The sequence below is a fragment of the Papaver somniferum genome, chromosome 5 (assembly GCF_003573695.1).
Source record: "Papaver somniferum cultivar HN1 chromosome 5, ASM357369v1, whole genome shotgun sequence".
Lineage (NCBI taxonomy): Eukaryota > Viridiplantae > Streptophyta > Magnoliopsida > Ranunculales > Papaveraceae > Papaver > Papaver somniferum.
Window position 1 is genome coordinate 10,631,547 of NC_039362.1, and position 18,670 is coordinate 10,650,216.

Consider the following 18,670-nt stretch of genomic DNA (forward strand, 5'->3'; position numbering starts at 1 on the left):
AAGGCGCTGGTGGAAAACATCTCCAATTTAGTGCAAAAACGTAGGTCCAATAATGATTGGAAATGTGTGCCACTTTTCCTAGCTACTGGTCATTTTAATGTTGGACAAGAACGTTTATTTCACGATGATGCGATCTGTGAGAGTCGAGTCATCTTGGATCAATTTTGTTGACATGTTTTCTGCGAGCTGTGAGATTCCATGTCAAAACAAAAATGCAAATGATGAATTTAAAGAGCTATTCAAATTTTTGGACCAGATGAGTAACTGAGTCAATTGACTATATTTTAAAAGAAGTAGCTCAGAAGTTGGAAGACACACATGTTTTACTCGTGGAAGTAGTCCATGGCATGATTTCTGTTACCAAGTAACGTGACTTTTGTCTTTGACCGTGGGAAATTTAAGCACAACTATTATCATGCTTTGAGATACATTTCTTAGACGTTTCGGTTTATGATCTCTAGAGCTACGAGTTTTGTGTTTGATCGTGGTAAGCCGGTAAACGTGATAGCTACATTTTTCATGGAGGAAAAGAATTCGTATTCTGTGATGACATCTCGAAGTATGGAGCAATATATGGAGAGAATGAAGTTTTTCTTATTAGCTAACTTGAGGGCGAGTTTCTTTCAAAAAGGGGAGACTGATGTAGGACATTAGCGTCTGTATCAACAATCATTGTTGATCCCTTACGTATGTATCAACAATGAATGTTGATTCCTTGCGTCTTCTTTTAATTTACTTGCTTTGCAAGTCCTTTACTTTCCTAGTTTAGGTAGAATTCCTTTTATTACCTGTTTAGTCGGTTCTTGTGAACCTATTTAAAGGCTATGCCTTCTTGTTTAGAGACACATCTTATTATCAATTTGATTATCAACTTTTATCCCTTAAATCTTGATCCTTGAATCAGATTTAATTAAGTTTCTGACGAAACTTAAACCTATCCCTATTACCCTTATCTGTGCTACACTATTGAACTATGATTGTCCCATATATGTCCAAATTTAAGCCTATTATTTCATTATGTAAATATTAATGAAAGATAAGATGAACTTTTGATTACAAAGATTAAGTCTATGATATCTTTATGCAAATACTGATAAAAAATAGAATGAATCTTTGAATATTCCGCAGTATTGATCTTTCCCTGATCCAATTTTATGTGAAAATACTGTGCGGCTCCGTAAGTTCTCTTATGTTGAACATTTCCGATTAAATTAATCATGGGTTCTCTTGTGATTAATTTAATTGAGTTTTCTGGATACAAATTCATATTTCATGTAATTTGTTAATATCCAAAGAAATCCTTATTTTCTTGCAAAATTAAGGTCGCTATTGTTGTTTTTTCGGGAATTTCATTATATGGAGAAGTTCTTATTTGAACTTGTGCTTATTTGCCAAATCTTTGTGGGGAGTGCGGCTGTGGAATATTGTCGGACTTTTCTTGTATATTTATAAACTCCTTGATGAATACACTAAGTTTCGACTATGTGAAATCATCAAAACAAAGTTGATCTGTTTTCTTTTAGTCATGAAGAATCTCTATGAGAATTTCATTATGATCCCACTAGTTTTTGTACCTTTGTCAATTTATGTTGACAAAAACAGGGAGAATTAATGTGTAGTTATACTACAAACACATATGATTTACGGATCATTATGTAAGAGGGAGTAGTTTTCATATGAGATAAAGTATTGACTGAGGGGGAATGATACATATCACCATAGTATTGTTGTGAAATTTGTGATACAATTGGACTTTGATGTTGTGTAATAATTTTATGACACTGTATAACAATACGAAAACATCTTGTTTTTATATATTGTTATAGCTATGGATCTTCAACAACTATGATACTGAGTTGAACACGTTTAGAATCACCGGAGTACTTGGAAGTGACGAATATTTCGAGTAATGTTGAATAACCAAGGAAATCAAGCATTTGGATGAGAAGCTACAAAGTTATCTATTTTGTAATCCATATGTATTGATAGTTTTGTCACTAAAATTGACAAAGGGAGAGATTGTTAGAGCACTGCTCGGCCGAACTCGTAAGTGTTGCTATCTCAAGCTTGTTGTCAAGTTTAGTTGCCAAAACTATACGTCTTGATCTCTAGTATATTTATAGCTAAGTCTCGGTGTAGTTGAGAATTAGACTTCATGGAGTTAATCGATTGAAGACGAAGAACTACTAAGGGGAGCTTGTGGAACTTCATCAACAAAAGGTATGTGGAGACTAGAACTCATCTATCACTCAAAAGGCTATCTACTCTATCTCCTATTTGAGACAAAAGTCATATAGCTATATAGACTTGGATTATACACATTTGATATTTCGAGTTGAGTTTAACTCTATATATTTCTCGAAATATATTTTTCAAGGAACACACCAGCGAGCGACCAAGGATACTATACCTCGTACGTCATGATAAACAAACAAGTCTCCAGCTACTCGAATGGCATTTGTTATCTGTGAAGGATCTAACACGGCTCAGACGTGTTCATAACCTAGGATATGTCTCTTCTATCCAGAATACTCTGCTAAAGGTGTCCAGGAAATCTTGAATTCTATGGGCGAACCAGAATAATGTCTACCTTGCAGACAAAACCAAATTATTACATGTGGAGACACCAACTTTGTCTGAGGTTTATAAGGAGACGAAATGCAGAACCTGGGATACGCTTTTCGGGTCTATAATGAACTACAAAGAAGTCGTCATACATATTCGGAGTATTCTTAACTATCGATTCTTCTTCATCATCTATTGAAGTAACATCATCGCTATCAACTGACATCTCTGCAAAGTAGCTGTCACATCCATACAACAATTCTACTTCAGTAAATTATTCATACGAGATGCAAATTTCGACAAAGCAATGGGATTGCGCAATAATGGAATAATAAGATGTTCACATGAGCGTATGCGAAAACGATAACAACCTAACTCTTACATGTTTATGATTTTACTAGAAATTGGTGATTTCAACGCTTGCTCGTTTCTTCACAAAAGCAAAGTTCATTACTCAAAAATCAAAATTTTATTTTCATAAAACCGTGAACAACTCATGTAAATTCTACTGTGTGAACATCCACTAGTTTTTTCAAAATTGCACCATTGGTTCCAAAATTTTGAAAGCTCGCATAAAGACATTATTTCATCATAGATAATTGTTTATTTTCAACGATTATTCAAAAAATCAAAAATTGATTTTATAAAAAAAAACGTGAAACTCACGTAAATTAAAAAAAAAAATAAATGTAAAACTCACGTAAATTATTTTTTTTGCGTGAACAAGCCACGTAATTAAATAAAAAAAATCCCTTTTCTCTCGAACGAGCTCCACCTGTGAAACGAGAGTCTATTTTGTTTTGTGAAAGCTGAAATATTAAAAATAAAATTTTGTTTTCATGAAAGCTCATAGATAAAATTTTTCTTTACAAATCTATTAAAAAAATATGTTTTATGCTAGGGATAATTGCTCGCTTTTTAAACTGACGAATATTCATTCTTAAAGCAAAATATCTTGTGAAAGCTCGCACATACATGTGTGTATATATATATATATATATAATCTCTTTTAAGTGAACAAATCACAAACAAATATTTTTTGGCTTACCTGGTCGGCCGGAACTTGGTCGAACAGTGATTAACGGTCGGTGGCGGAAGCATCTACGATTTTTTTCTCTCGCTACTGCTCGAACGTGAGGGGGTGGGAGAAGAGGGTGGCCAGTCAGAGGAAGAATTAACAATTAAAAAAAAAGGATTTAATCCCTTTTATAACAATTTTTATTTCCTAAACCTAATTAGACAAGAGATCATTTTCTTGGGTCCGGGCCCATAAGTGCTAAACTGACCGAGATTGGACGTTCCACCACCCAAATCAGCAGTGCCTCGTCACTCCACCCTCGCTGGGCGACGCTCTATCGTAATATCAGGATATTTATTCAAGAAATCGCTACCGTACGCGACTTCATTGAAGAAAATATACAATCCGGTAACATTCTTTTTCCAACTAAGTTCAATTACTTATTTCGTTTATAATTAGAAAAATTACCGTCCATTTCTTACTGCGGAACATGACTCGTCACTAAGTAGGGGACTTAATGTTGATGGTGGATTTTTGACGAAGGCCAAAATTGTAAAATCATAATTTTGGATATTTCTGATCCATCAATCAAACGAGTATGTGAAGTTCATATTTCAGAATTTAAGCATGAAAGATCATGCCACGATAATCTCTGACTGAGTGTATTGCCTCTCATAGCAAGCATAAATATGCAATCACTAAAGCCTCTCATAGATGATGAAACAATGATGAATGAGGGTTATGAAATGCCCTCTAGATGTTTTGTGTGTGTGGAAGAACAAGACAACATGGAGCATACTTTGTGGCAGTGTGACTTCAGTGTGCAAATTTAGAATTGGTTATGTTCAATATTTGCATTTCCCAGGCCATTATCTTTCAAATATGTTTGTAAAGCATAAAGACATGAGAGTCAATTAATTAAGGAGGTATGGATCACAATAGCTTGTGCCACAATGAGAGATTTATGGTTCCAAAAGAACACAATCTTATTTGATTATGGAATAGTTAACATTAATAGTTTCAAGAGCATAATATTTCATATGGTACACGAAGGAGGTAACAGAATGAAAGGTAATAGATGGGGACAAAATTATGATTCCCAGATAATATCTTTTTTCAAATTGGGTACCAAATACATTAAATTTAATAGTATCAAAGAATGCTTTTGGATTCCTCATTCAGATGATTACATACTATTTCACTGTGATGGAGTTTCATTTGGTAATCCTTGAAATGCGGGTTTTAGAGTTGTAGCTAGAGATAACATCTGTCAAGTAATTGGTACATTATCAGGTGGAGTGGGAACTGCTACCAACTTCATTGCTGTGCAGTTCTTTGTGCACTTAAATGGGTTATTCTACTGACATTTAGAAAAATGATTATAAGATCTGATTCTAAATCAGTGATCAATCTGTTTCAAAGAAACATGGTACCATGGTATATTAAAACAAGATGGCAGAATGGTATTTAGCAATTTGAAGATGTTCAATTTCCACACTGTTATAGAGAAATTAATTTCTCTGCTAGCCAAAAAAGGTGCTTCCTTAGCTGCAGGTGAAAGAATTTTCCATTAAGGGAGACCACAGTTTCTGAAGAGGATTGAAATGTCAGAAATACCCTATTACAGATTCTGCAGTTAGCCTTTTATAGCTTAATGCGTCTCATCTATGTCCTGAGTGAATTCATTTGGTTGTTTTTAGTTATTCATTGTATGTAATTCCTTTAGCTGTTGTATTCAATTTATATAACTATTAAGTTCTTCAATTAATAAAATCAATACCGAGCAATTTTAGTATTCATTCTTGTATAGAATCGAGAATGATTGGACGGCTCCTAGATGGATTAACCACTAGTATAGAGCAATAACGTCTTCAGGATTTCGCCATGTTCCTTAACTAATCGTAATAAATATTCAGAATGAGTATGACGCCTCCACTAGATACTCTCGAATAAATATAATGCTCCTAGACATGTTGTCTGCTAATATATAGCCTTCGATTAATTAATTCTATTCGCAAAATTCATCAATTGAATTCCTAGAAAATATTCTACTTTCATCTTAATATTTCATTACTTCAATCTGTGGCTTTTCTAAGCAGAATTCCATGGGTTAGTAATAAACATTCAACGTGCGGGCATCTGGGTCATCACCGAGTAAGCCCCCAGAAAATACTGCGAGTGTACTTAACAATAATGCACGAACAAGCAACCAAATGCATAAATGAGCATTCAAAATATGGACGAACGAGGAAGTATGGAAACCTATGCAAAATAGGAAAAGGAAGCAAAATAAAATAATAAGGAGACGCACGGGACCTGAGCCCACTGTCCGGCCGGCCATGCCGCGGCCGTGGCCGATCCCACGCCTCCCTATCTTTTATTTATATTTATTATTTCCCTCATTTCTTGAAATTCCCTAATTTGAGCAAACTTCCTCGTTTGAGCAAAACTCTTAGTTTCCCATATTCCTTCACACAACGTAGAAAAATAGGGAAAAACGTCTCGGCACCAGGCCCATCAGCCGGACGGTCATGCCCTGGCCGTAGCCAGTCCCACGCTTCTCTAATTCTTTATTTTATTAGTATTTCTTCTGTCATCTCATGAAACTCTTTCATTTGAGCAAATTCTTAGTTTCCATATTTCTTCAATATTGCTCAAATCTCCAAAAAGCCAAAAAAATCAAATGGTCTCATAACCGTCCGGGCAGCTCACGACAAATATTAAAATATTATTATTTTAATATTATTAAAATATTGGTCGCACGAGAAAATTCCAACTTGCTCATTCAAGCAAAATTGAGAGTTTCAGTCAAGATCAAACTCTTTTGAAAATACAAAAACTGCTCGAACGCACATCATAAAATATCAAAATTTTCAGGATTAATCCAAGAGAAACATGGTGACACGGGCATGCTCCATTGGTCTGCAAATGTCGTCCCTTTGGCTTGCAAAAGCCGGTTTCACCCATTTTGATAATTTTGACCTAATTAATCTTCTAAAGTTCATATTGGGTTCAAACTCTTTCCAAACAACTTGGAATTTGATTAATCGACCATCAGCTGGTCCCACGACCACCAAGAGTCAGTTCCATACCCCTTGGTCGGTCCCTCTTCTCTCCATAATTAAGTTTTACCACCTGATGCTTAGCGAGCAACGAGCATTTAATCATCCTTTCACCAACTGGTCTACATAAGATTTTGGTGCATGCTCGATCGAGCACCCGTGCGCTACATGGTCGTACTATCATCTCACGTAGCCGGTATCTCTCTCACTCAGTGGTTGATTTTTAGTAAATCATCCATTGATCAACAATCGATCAAAAATTAGGGTTTCGAACCAAATGCTCTGCAAAGTATAATTCTAAGCAGGTTCAAACACCAATGATTTTTTGTTGATCTAGCAATCAACATTTTAATTAATTATACAATATTCAGTCCAGCTACTAATATTTTTAATTAATATTTATTTTGGCCCCGTTACCAATAATTCATTAATCGAGAAATATTTGCTCAAACGAGCAATATTTCTCATGTTGATTCAACTATCAATATTTAATTGCTCGACCGAGCAATATTTATCGTATATTCGTGTTGATTCATCAATTACTATTCGAGTAGAAATATTGCTCATGTTGATTCAACCATCAACATTGGAGAATTCCACACTGATCCAGTTGTATCTTATTTCATTGGTTTATCAACCAAAATTTGGTTTGTCAGTCGACCATTATAATATCGCTTTGTCATCCAATAGTTCATAACAGATCGAATTCTCAACAACATTTTCTATCAATAGGTCCATGATCGAGCAATCTCATTAGCCTTTATGTTAGAGCACTGATCGGTCAAAATCGCAAGTGTTTCTATCTCAAGCTTGTTTGTCAATGTTAGTGATCAAAACTATAAGTCTTGATTTCTAGTCTACTTATAGTGATGTCTCGGATTAGGATAAATTGTGTAGTTGAGCATTAGAATTCACGGCGTTCATCATTTGAAGACGAAGAACTACTAAGGAGAGCTTGTGGAACTTCATCAACAAAAGGTATGTGGAGACTAAAACTCATCTATCACTTGGAAAGTATATTTCTACTCTATCTCCTATATTGAAACAAAAGTCGTATTACTATATAGTATTCAATTATGCACATTTGAGATTTGGAGTTGAGTTTAACTCGCTTACATATTTCTCGAAATATGTGTTGGTAAGATTTCACTTCAACCAAGTTCATCTTATATTCTTGACGAAAGTCAAAAGATGATAATGTGAAAATCTCCGAGTAAAATCTTATATGGTTTGTGTGATACAATCATTTGGTGTAGACTTAGAATGTTTCGTAATAATTATTTCAATAACTTGAAAATTGCTTTGATGCTAATAGTTCGTGAAAACAGCTATTGTCATCCTCTAAGAATGTTTCAATGATTGAAATAGATTTTAGAATACTTAACCATCATTGGATTATGAACATAGTATCCATTCTTGCATGTATGTGATCCATGACCGGAACTATAGTATGCATACCAATATGCGTACCTGTTAGTTGTGGAATTCCGGGTACCTAAGTACACATACCCGTACACGTACTGGCGAAGGGTTTTGGGTCCGGAAATTTCTGCTGTATTTGGAAGTTTGCGTACCCGTTCGCATACTGGCGAACCCAAACTCAGACCGGCTACTTAAGTATACATACCCCTTTGCATACTTGAGTGGTTAAAGTTCTAAAATCGGTTTGTTCATGAACTAATACATTTATATATTAAGGAATGCATTCTTTGCAAACCATAGCTATAATGTTCATGAATTGATTCGAGTGAATCAAACTGATTTTGCTTCAATTGTGTTCTTGTGTACATCTATGAGAATATAGAAATTGAACAACTCTTTAACTAGTTTCATTTGAGTCATTTGAACTAGTTATGGTTAAGATGAATAAGGTTGATACGAGAGTGTTCATATAGCTAACCTCGGTTAACTACTGTTGAGCCAACCTGCTGTACACGTTTAGGTACGGTTACTTAAACCTAAATGAAGGTACATTTCATTTGTGTATAATAATCTAAGTTCGATCTAACGGTTGAATGATATTACCTTGAATCTAATCAGGTTTTCATCTAACAATGAATATTGAATGCTTTGTTGCCAAGGTAACTAAGATTGCAAACCCTGATTTGAAAACTATATAAGGTAGAACTCTAGCAACTAGGAAACCTAATCTCCACACCTTCTGTGTGATACTAGTTGCGACTAGAGTCGATTCTCCTTTAACCTTAGGTTTTTCACGAAACCCTGTAGGTTAACAACTTGAAGACTTCATTGGGATTGTGAAGCAAGAAACAACTATTTTTTCTGTAATTGCGTGTTCTGATCTTACTTCTAATATCGTGATTGAGTATTATCTTTGCTAAGATTTGCTTGAGATTTATCTCCGATAGGTAAGATTAAAAGAAGTCACAAACATCTTCGTCTCATCTTTTGTGATTCCAAAATATCTTGTTTCTCTACCATACGATTAAGATTATTGTGAGGTGATTGATAATACTAGGCTTTTCTTCGAGAATATAAGTCTGGTTTATCAATTGGTTCCTGTGCACCTTGATTTATCAAAAGAATGAACAAAACTCGTAGGTATTTCCGTGGGAGACAGATTTATGTATTCCAATAGACTTTTCTGTGTGAGACAGATTTGTTTATTAAGTCTTTGACATTGGGTCATAGAAACTCTTGGTTGTGGGTGAGATCTGTTAGAGCCTTGCTCGGTCGAACTCGCATGCCTTTCTATCTCAAGCATGTTTGCCAATGTTAGTGATCAAAACTATAAGTCTTGATTTCTAGTCTACTTATAGATGTCTCGGACTAGGACATAGATTGTGTAGTTGAGCCTTAGACTTCACGGCTTTCATCATTTGAAGACGAAGAACGACTAAGGATAGCTTGTGGAACTTCATCGACAAAAGGTATGTGGAGACTAAAACTCATCTATCACTTGGAAACTCTATTTCTACTCTATCTCCTATATTGAGACATAAGTCGTATTAGGATAGTTTTCTATTATACACATCTGAGATTTCGAGCTGAGTTTTACTCGCTTCTCGGAATATGTATTGGAAAGCTTTCGCTTCGACCAAGTTCATCTTATATTATTGACGCAAGTCAAAACAAGATCATGTGAAAATTACCGAGCAACATCTTACATGGTTTGTGTGATACAATCATTTGATGTAAACTTGGAATGTTTCGTTATGATTATTTCAATAACTTGAAAATTTCTTTGATGCTAATAGTGTGTGAAAACGGCTATTGTCATCCTCTAAGAAAGTTTCAATGATTGGAATAAGAGGTTAAAACACTTAACCATTATTGGATATATCCTGTTGTGTACTCTTGCACATATGTAATCCATGTCCGGGAACCATAGTATGCATACCCGTACGCGTACCTGTTGGCTTGAGAAATCCAGGAACCTAAGTATGCGCACCCGTTTGCGTACTGGCCTAAGGTTCATGTCCAGCAAGCAAGTTTTGATGACAGAGAAAGTGCTTATCTCGCTCGAGAAAAACGCCTTGAGGCTGATTTAGTTGTTGCTCTTGATAAAATCAAGATGTTGGAAGATGAATTGAAAAAGTTAAATACTAGTTCAAGCAAATTAACCACTATGCTAGGAGCAAGTAAAAATCATCGTGATACACGAGGATTGGGCTATAAGGGAATAGATGCTCCAAGTATTAGCAAAGAGGTAAAATTTGTCAAGGCTAGTGATTCTTCTCAACGAAAGGTTTTCACTGATGGAAAAAGTGAAATACCTTCACCGACAGTTAAAGTTCGAAAGAGCAAAGTATATCAACCTCCAAAGTCAGCACATACAGATCGAGGTAAGAACATTCCTTATGTTTGCCACTATTGCGGAAATAAAGGTCACCTGGAAAGAAGTTGTCGTTTCCGTATAAGGAATGAGAAATTTCATGATGTTCTTATTTGGGAATCACAAGAAGTTGTGAAACCAAGATCATATGTTAAGGCCAATCCCCTTAACATTACAGGTTGTAACTGTCCAACCTTTAGGCAAACGAATCAGTGCTGTGATAAACCTAGATTTGCCTATAAACGTCATACGAATCCTTTTCACAATCGTAATTGTTATCAAAAGGATAACTTCGTAAAGACGAAGACAAGATCCGATGTTCCCAATTGGAGAAAGACTAACTTGAAAAAAAATAGTCAATCCAATTCTCTTTCGAGAAATCTAGAAGAGAGTAATGGGAAGAAGGCTCATATTGTTCCTAAACGCAATCAGAAGTGGGTACCAAAGAAAGCCTATGATACTTTGAGTGTGAAAAGGAATGATCTCCAGAAATTTTATGACTGTGGAGAGGGAAGTATCCATGATGTTGGAACTTAAAAAGTTCTTTGGAAAGATGGATTTGGATGTGAAAGGTTCTAAAAGCAATCTCTTTCATGATAATCCAAAAGTCACTTGTGGTGAGCAAGACATGTTCACCTCAACACAACTTGATTGTATTGTAAGTGCATCCTCACCAAGGCGCACATATTGTGTTAGGTATGATATTGAATATTTGGTAATGTCGTAGGATTCACGATGTGATCTTTCTAAAAGGTATTTCTATAAAATTAAGAAAGATTTGTGCTTTTATCATTTGCTTAGAGTACTTATAATGATCCATGTACCTTGCTTATCGTTCATTTCTACCTAACTTGATTTGTGTTTAAGGTTCTTAAATGTTTAGGTTTGAAAATAGTAGTTCGGGATGTTTGGACTTCATGGTACACATACCAGGTATGCATACCATCCTCTAAAATCAAAATCCGAGGATTTTAGTACGCAAAGCCGTTTGCATACTGTTCCAAGTCATGAAAATTCGTTTGCAAACCCGTATGCATACTGGCATGTAGACTTCGATTTTCGGTAAACTTGTTTTGCACGTATTTTCTTCGTCCGAAGTCGGAATGACCTCATTATTTTTGAATTCTCTTCCTTTTTTAATTCTCTTCCTTTTTGAATTCTCTTCAAAACAAAGATGAGAACTCCTGAATTTGGATCAGTTAAGATTGGTCTTTGTTCTGTCTCTTTTTTTGAGTGTTTTGGTCTGTTTCGTCGCACTTGTTCCACTTCTCTTGGACTTGGGCACTTAGATTCTTAGAATACCACTCATCTGAGATCATTTGTAGCTTTTACAAGAATTTTTTTGGTGAATCACAAAGAAGGAAGTTCAAGAATGGGCAGTAGTACGCATTGCTATGTGATTCTTGAATTTTCATAATCATCTTTTGTGAACTTCGTGCATGGTCGTTAATGACTTTGTATTTTCTTCTTTGTTAAGAAAATCTTTTATAGGCCTTTGGTATCCATTCTTGGTGTAAATCAGTGTGAAAAAGATTGATTTTACCTTCTAAGAGCAAAGAGATTTTGCAGTATTAATCTTTATTGGTTTTATATTGCAACTTGTTATAGGATATGTGTGTTTGCATCCGTAACTATGTTTATTCCATATATGCTCACAAGTTAAGTCTATTATATGTCCTTATGAAAATATTGATAAAAGATAGAATGAACTTTTGATAACAAAAGTTAAGCCTATTATGCCATTATGCAATAATTGATGGAAAATAGGATGAACTTTTATTTACAAATATTAAGTCTATCACATGTCTCTATGCAAAATAGTGATAAAATATAGAATTAATCTTTAATTATTCCGTAGTATTGGTCCTTCCCTGATCCACATCTTTGTGTATGTACTGTGTTGCTCTGTAAGTTCTCTTATGTTGAGGATGGTCAATTGAATTGATCATTTTCCTAGTGGTAAATTCAATTGAGATATTTGGATACAAATTCATGTTTCATGTGATTTGTTAATGTCCAAGGAAATCCTTCTTTTCTTGTAAAAGTAAGGTCGCTCTTGTTGTTCTTTCGGGAATGACATTTTATGGGGGGGAGTTCTTATTTTGAACTTGTGCATAGTTGCCAAATCTTTGTGCGGAGTGTGGTTGTGGAATAATGTAGGAGATTTCTTGTATCTTTATGAACTCCTTGATGAATACACTAAGTTTCGACCATGTGAAATCATGGAAACAAGTTGATATGTTGTTCTCTTTTGGTCATGAAGTATCTCTATGAAAATTTCATGAGGATCCCACTAGTTTTCGTACCTTTACCAATTTATATTGACAAAAAAGGGGAGAATTAATGTGTAGTTCATATTACAAATACATATGGTTTAAGAGTCATTATGTAAGGGGGAGTGGTTTTCATGTTGATAGGAAGTATTGACTAAGGAGGAGTGATACATATCACCATAGTATTGTTGTCAAAGTTGTGATACAATTGAACTTTGATGTTGTGTAATAATACTATGACATTGTATTACAATGATTGAGAGCATTTTTTTCTCATTGTTATTGCTACGGGTCTTTAACAACTGTGATGCTGAGTTAAACACGTTTAGGATCATGGAGTACTTGGAAGTGATGAAGATTTCGAGTCGTGTTGAAGATGCCAAGGAGATCAAGCATTTGGATGAGAAGCTACAAAGTTTTATTTATTTTATAATCCATATGCAATGATAGTTTTTCACTAAAATTGACAAATGGGGAGATTGTTAGAGCATTGCTCGGTCGAACTCGCATGTGTTGCTATCTCAAGCATGTTTGTCAATGTTAGTGATCAAAACTATAAGTCTTGATTTCTAGTCTACTTATAGATGTCACAGACTAAGACATAGATTGTGTAGTTGAGCCTTAGACTTCACGGCGTTCATCATTTGAAGACGAAGAACTACTAAGGAGAGATTGTTGAACTTCATCGACAAAATGTATGTGGAGACTGAAACTCATCTATCACTTGGAAAGTCTATTTCTACTATATCTCCTATATTGATACGTAAGTCGTATTATGATAGTTTTCTATTATACACATTTGAGATTTCGAGCTGAATTTTACTCGTTTCTCGAAATATGTGTTGGCAAGCTTTCGCTTCGACCAAGTTCATCTTATATTATTGACGCAAGTCTAAAGAAGATCATGTGAAAATTTTCGAGCAACATTTTATATGGTTTATGTGATACAATCATTTGATGTAAACTTGGAATGTTTCGTTATGATAACTTCAATAACTTGAAAATTGCTTAGATGCTAATCATGTGTGAAAACGGCTATTGTCATCCTCTAAGAAAGTTTCAATGATTCGAATAAGAGTTTAGAACACTTAACCATTATTGGATATGTCATGTTGTGTACTCTTGCACATATGTAATCCATATCCGGGAACCGTAGTATGCTTACCCGTATGCGTACCTGTTGGCTTGAGAAATCTGGGAACCTAAGAATACGCACCCGTTTGCGTACTGGCGTAATCTTCATGTCCGAATATTTCTACTGGGATTGGAAGTACGCCCAATCTTGGTCCGGGTATTTCAAGTATGCTTACCTGTTTGCATACTTGAAGGTTAAAGTTCTAAAATCGGTTATGTTCATGAACTTAAACATTTATAAATAGGGAATGCAATCTTTGCAAACCGTGGATATAATGTTCATGAATTGATTCTAGCGAATCAAACCGATTTTGCTTCAATTGTGTTCTTGTATAATTCTATGAGAATATAGCAATTGAACAACTCTTTAACTAGTTTAATTTGAGTCATTTGAACTAGTTATGATTAAGATGAACAAGGTTGATATGAGAGTATTCATATGGCTAACCTCGGTTAACTATTATTGAACCAACATGGTGTACACATTTAAGTACGGTTACATAAACCTAAATGAGGGTTCATTTCATTTGTGTGTAACAAGCTAAGTTCGATCTAACGGTTGAAAGATATTAGCTTGGTTGAATCAGGTTTTTCATCTATCAGTGAATATTGAATGCTTTGTTACCAAGGTAACTAAGATTGCAAGCCCTGATTTGAAAACTATATAAAGAAGAACTCTAGAAACTGGGAAACCTAATCCCCACACTTCTGTGTGTTACTAGTTGCATAACTAGAGTCGATTCTCCTTCAACCTTAGGTTTCTCTCGAGACCCCGTAGGTTAATGACTTGAAGACTTCATGGGGATTGTGAAGCCAGACCCAACTATTTTCTCTGTAGTTGCGTGATCTGATCTAGCATCTTCTTTCGTGTTGAGTACAATTGAAATAATTGATTAGAGATTAATATCTCCGATAGTCAAGATAAAAGTAATCACAAAAATCTTCGTCTCATCATTTGTGATTGCACAATATCTTGTTTCGCTAGTCGATTAATATTATTGTGAGGTGTGATTGATAATACCAGGCGATTTTTAGGGAATATAAGATTAGTTTATCAAATGGTTCCTGTTCACCTTGATTTATCAAAAGACAGAACAAAACTCATAGGTTTTTCTGTGGGAGACAGATTTATCTATACCAATAGACTTTTTTGTGTGTGACAGATTTGTTTATCAAGTATTCGACTTTGGGTCGTAGCAACTCTTGGTTGTGGGTGAGATCAACAAAGGGAATCAAGTGCGTAGTATCCTGTTGGGATCAGAGACGTAAGAAATGCAATTGTAACTTGAATCAGTGTGAAATTGATTAGGGTTCAACTACAGTCCAGTCCGAAGTTCATTGGTAGTAGGCTAGTGTCTGTAGCAGCTTAATATAGTGTGGTGTTCAAATATGGACTAGGTCGCGGGGTTTTTCTGCATTTGCGGTTTTCCTCGTTGACAAAATTCTGGTGTCTGTGTTATTTATTTTCCCCATCATATTTTGTTATGTAATTGAAATATCACAGGTTGTGCGTTGTATCGATCAATTAGGAAATCCAACCTTTGGTTGTTGATTGAAATTGATTGATCCTTGAACATTGGTATTTGGTACCGTTCAAGTTACTTCTCTTATATTCAATCGGGCTCGTAAATTTATATTTGTTGATTACGGATTGAATTGAGAGATAGAGATATAAACTCTTGTAAATACTTTTCTCTAGATTGAGTCTCACTGTCTAGTTGATTCTCTAGAAAGTATATTTGAGCAAGTCTCTCAGATTGACAACAAAATTGTTGGGTGTGGTTGTTATTCCCCCGCATTTTCAAGATCAGCTAAGGGAATCAAGTGCTTAGAAGCTTACTGGGGTTCAGAGACGTAAGGAGCCCAACTGTACCTAGGGCTGAACATGGTTTCGGTTTTCCGCTGGAACCGAACCAAACCAGACCAATTAGGAAAAAAAACCAAACCGAACCATTTACTAATGGATTGGTTGCAGTGTAGAAAGTGGAAAACCGATAGTGTTGGTTTTGGTTTGGTTTGACCTCTAAAACCGAACCAAAAACCATTGGAAAACCGATTAATTTTTAAACTTAGTTTCTACCGTCGATTTACAAGTATTAGATTCTACCCATTGATTTAGCGGATAAGTAGAAATCCTAAATCTAATATTCATTATGATATTCTCCCTCTTTCTCTTTATCCTTCTCTTAGTCGCCTCCCTTCTCCACCCCCAACTACAACTGCTGCTACTCGATTTTTTTCTTCCCGTCTTCCTTCTTTTTTATTTGTCAATAACTAAATTAAGATATATTATATATCTTCTTTTGATATCTAGAATTAGCATAAGCTTTAACTATTCTTGATATATTTTTTTTGTCTATAAATTTGTGTAAACCAATACTATCGGCAACTACGATTTTTTATCTGTAAATTTGTGTATTTTTTTTTTGGTTTGACATAATTATTGGTTAACCAAAAAACCACTGGGACAAACCGAAACCAACTGGAACCATTTGGATACCGAACCAATGGTTAATGGATTAGTTTGGTTTAGATTTTTAGAAACCAATAGTATTGGTTTCGGTTTTGGTTTGGCTAGAAACCGAACCAAAACCGACCATGAACAACCCTAACTGTACCTTGATCAGTGTAAGATTGATTAAGGATCAACTACATTCCAATCCGAAGTTCATTGGGAGTAGGATAGTGTTTGTAGCGGCTTAATACAATGTGGTGTTCAAAGCTGGACTAGGTCCCGGGGTTGTTCTGCGTTTACGGTTTCCTCGTTAACAAAATTTCTGGTGTCTGTGTTATTTCTTTCAGCATTATATTTTGTTATAGTAATAGAAATATCACAGGTTGTGCGTTGCGTTCAATCAGTTCTTGAATACGACCTTTGGGTTGTTGATTGAATTGTTTGACACTTGGATATTGGTTTGTGATACCATCCAAGTTATTCCTCTTATTCAGTTTGGCTCACAAATTCCTATTTGTTTGATTGTAGATTGAATTGAGAAATTGAGATATAACTCTTTGATATACTTTTCTATAGATTGAGTCTGACTCTCTAGTTGATTTTCTTGAAAGTATATTGGAGTTTGTCTGTTCAGATTGCCTAACCAAATATTGGGTGTGGTTGTTGAAAAGGAGAGGGTACCCAAATATACCTCAAGTGAAAAAAATTCCACCAATAAAAGTCCTTTCTCCGAAAGTGATTGTCTATGGAATGATTCGAGGCAATATATCTTGTAATGACCCGTCCCTCCACCGATACTGTACCCACTTAGCCACTGCGGTTATCCGGCAGTGTGGGGTTTTCAACGGGCATCGCTGTGGTAATCCAGCAGTACCTTCCCTGATGGTACCCATCCCTGGATTGCTCCCGTCCGAGCACGCTTAACTGCAGAGTTTTCTGCCAACTCTAGAGCCAATTGTGCTGAAAAGGCCTCGGTGTTAGGGAAGGACAAATCATTACTTATATTCCGTTCGGCCAACCACTGCCGAATATCGGGGTATTACAATACCACCACCTTAAATTGGAGCCGTCCTCGGCTCCAGAATATATTCGCAAGCTCAGATCTCCGACGTTCCCTACCCCTCATGAGAAGCACCTGGAACAACCCCGTCCATCGTACCTTCTCACCCTCGGCAGGTGAACCGTCGTCGGCTCTGATACCATTTGTAATGACCCGTCCCTCCACCGATACTGTACCCACTTAGCCACTGCGGTTATCCGGCAGTGTGGGGTTTTCAACGGGCATCGCTGTGGTAATCCAGCAGTAACTTCCCGGATGGTCACCCATCCCTGGATTGCTCCCGTCCGAGCACGCTTAACTGCAGAGTTTTCTGCCAACTCTAGAGCCAATTGTGCTGAAAAGGCCTCGGTGTTAGGGAAGGACAAATCATTACTTATATTCCGTTCGGCCAACCACTGCCGAATATCGGGGTATTACAATACCACCACCTTAAATTGGAGCCGTCCTCGGCTCCAGAATATATTCGCAAGCTCAGATCTCCGACGTTCCCTACCCCTCATGAGAAGCACCTGGAACAACCCCGTCCAGCGTACCTTCTGTTGTAATATCCGTCTGAATTTCAAGGGTATTTTCGTCTTTTAAAAAAAGGCTAGTTTGGTAATTTCGAATTTTTGCTTTATAATTGGTTAGAGTAATTGGTAAATAATAACTATAGTTTTGCTAGTGGGCCTGATTAATATCATCTTATCCTTCTTTAATGGGCCTATATATATTAACCTTAAGATTTAATCTAAGTGGGCCGACGAAGTACCCACTCAACATGTCAACCAGGTATTAGATTGGTGACTTAATTTGTCTGCCACGATATAATAAGCTAAAATTTTGTTTTGAAAAGGTCTTTGTTGTTGCCATATTCTTTTGTTTCATCTTGCCACAACTCACATTGTTATTGGTTAGCATATGTCACATTGTTATGTGTTGAGCTCTCATTGGACCGTTCACTAGATTTAAGTAATTTGGATTGACATAGCTTCCCATAATAACTCGGTTAGAGATAAAATTTTCTCAAGCCGCGTTTACTGCATGCGAGATGTTTGGAAAATTTAAGGTTGAGTAGAAATCTTATATAAGGCATTCGTTGTTAGGGTTTGTCCTCTTCTTTGCGCACCTTGCAAGACGAAACATTGAAAATAGAAAAATAAAATAAAAAAATAGAATAGGTTACCAGCAGAGAAACTGTTTTTGCTTGCGGTGGCGAGCAGTGTTAAAACCTCATTGTCACATACATATCATCTTATAAGAGGAAGAGAGAACTTTTGTTCACGGGTGGAACTTGGGGATTCTTGGCATCCGATGTTTTGCATCTG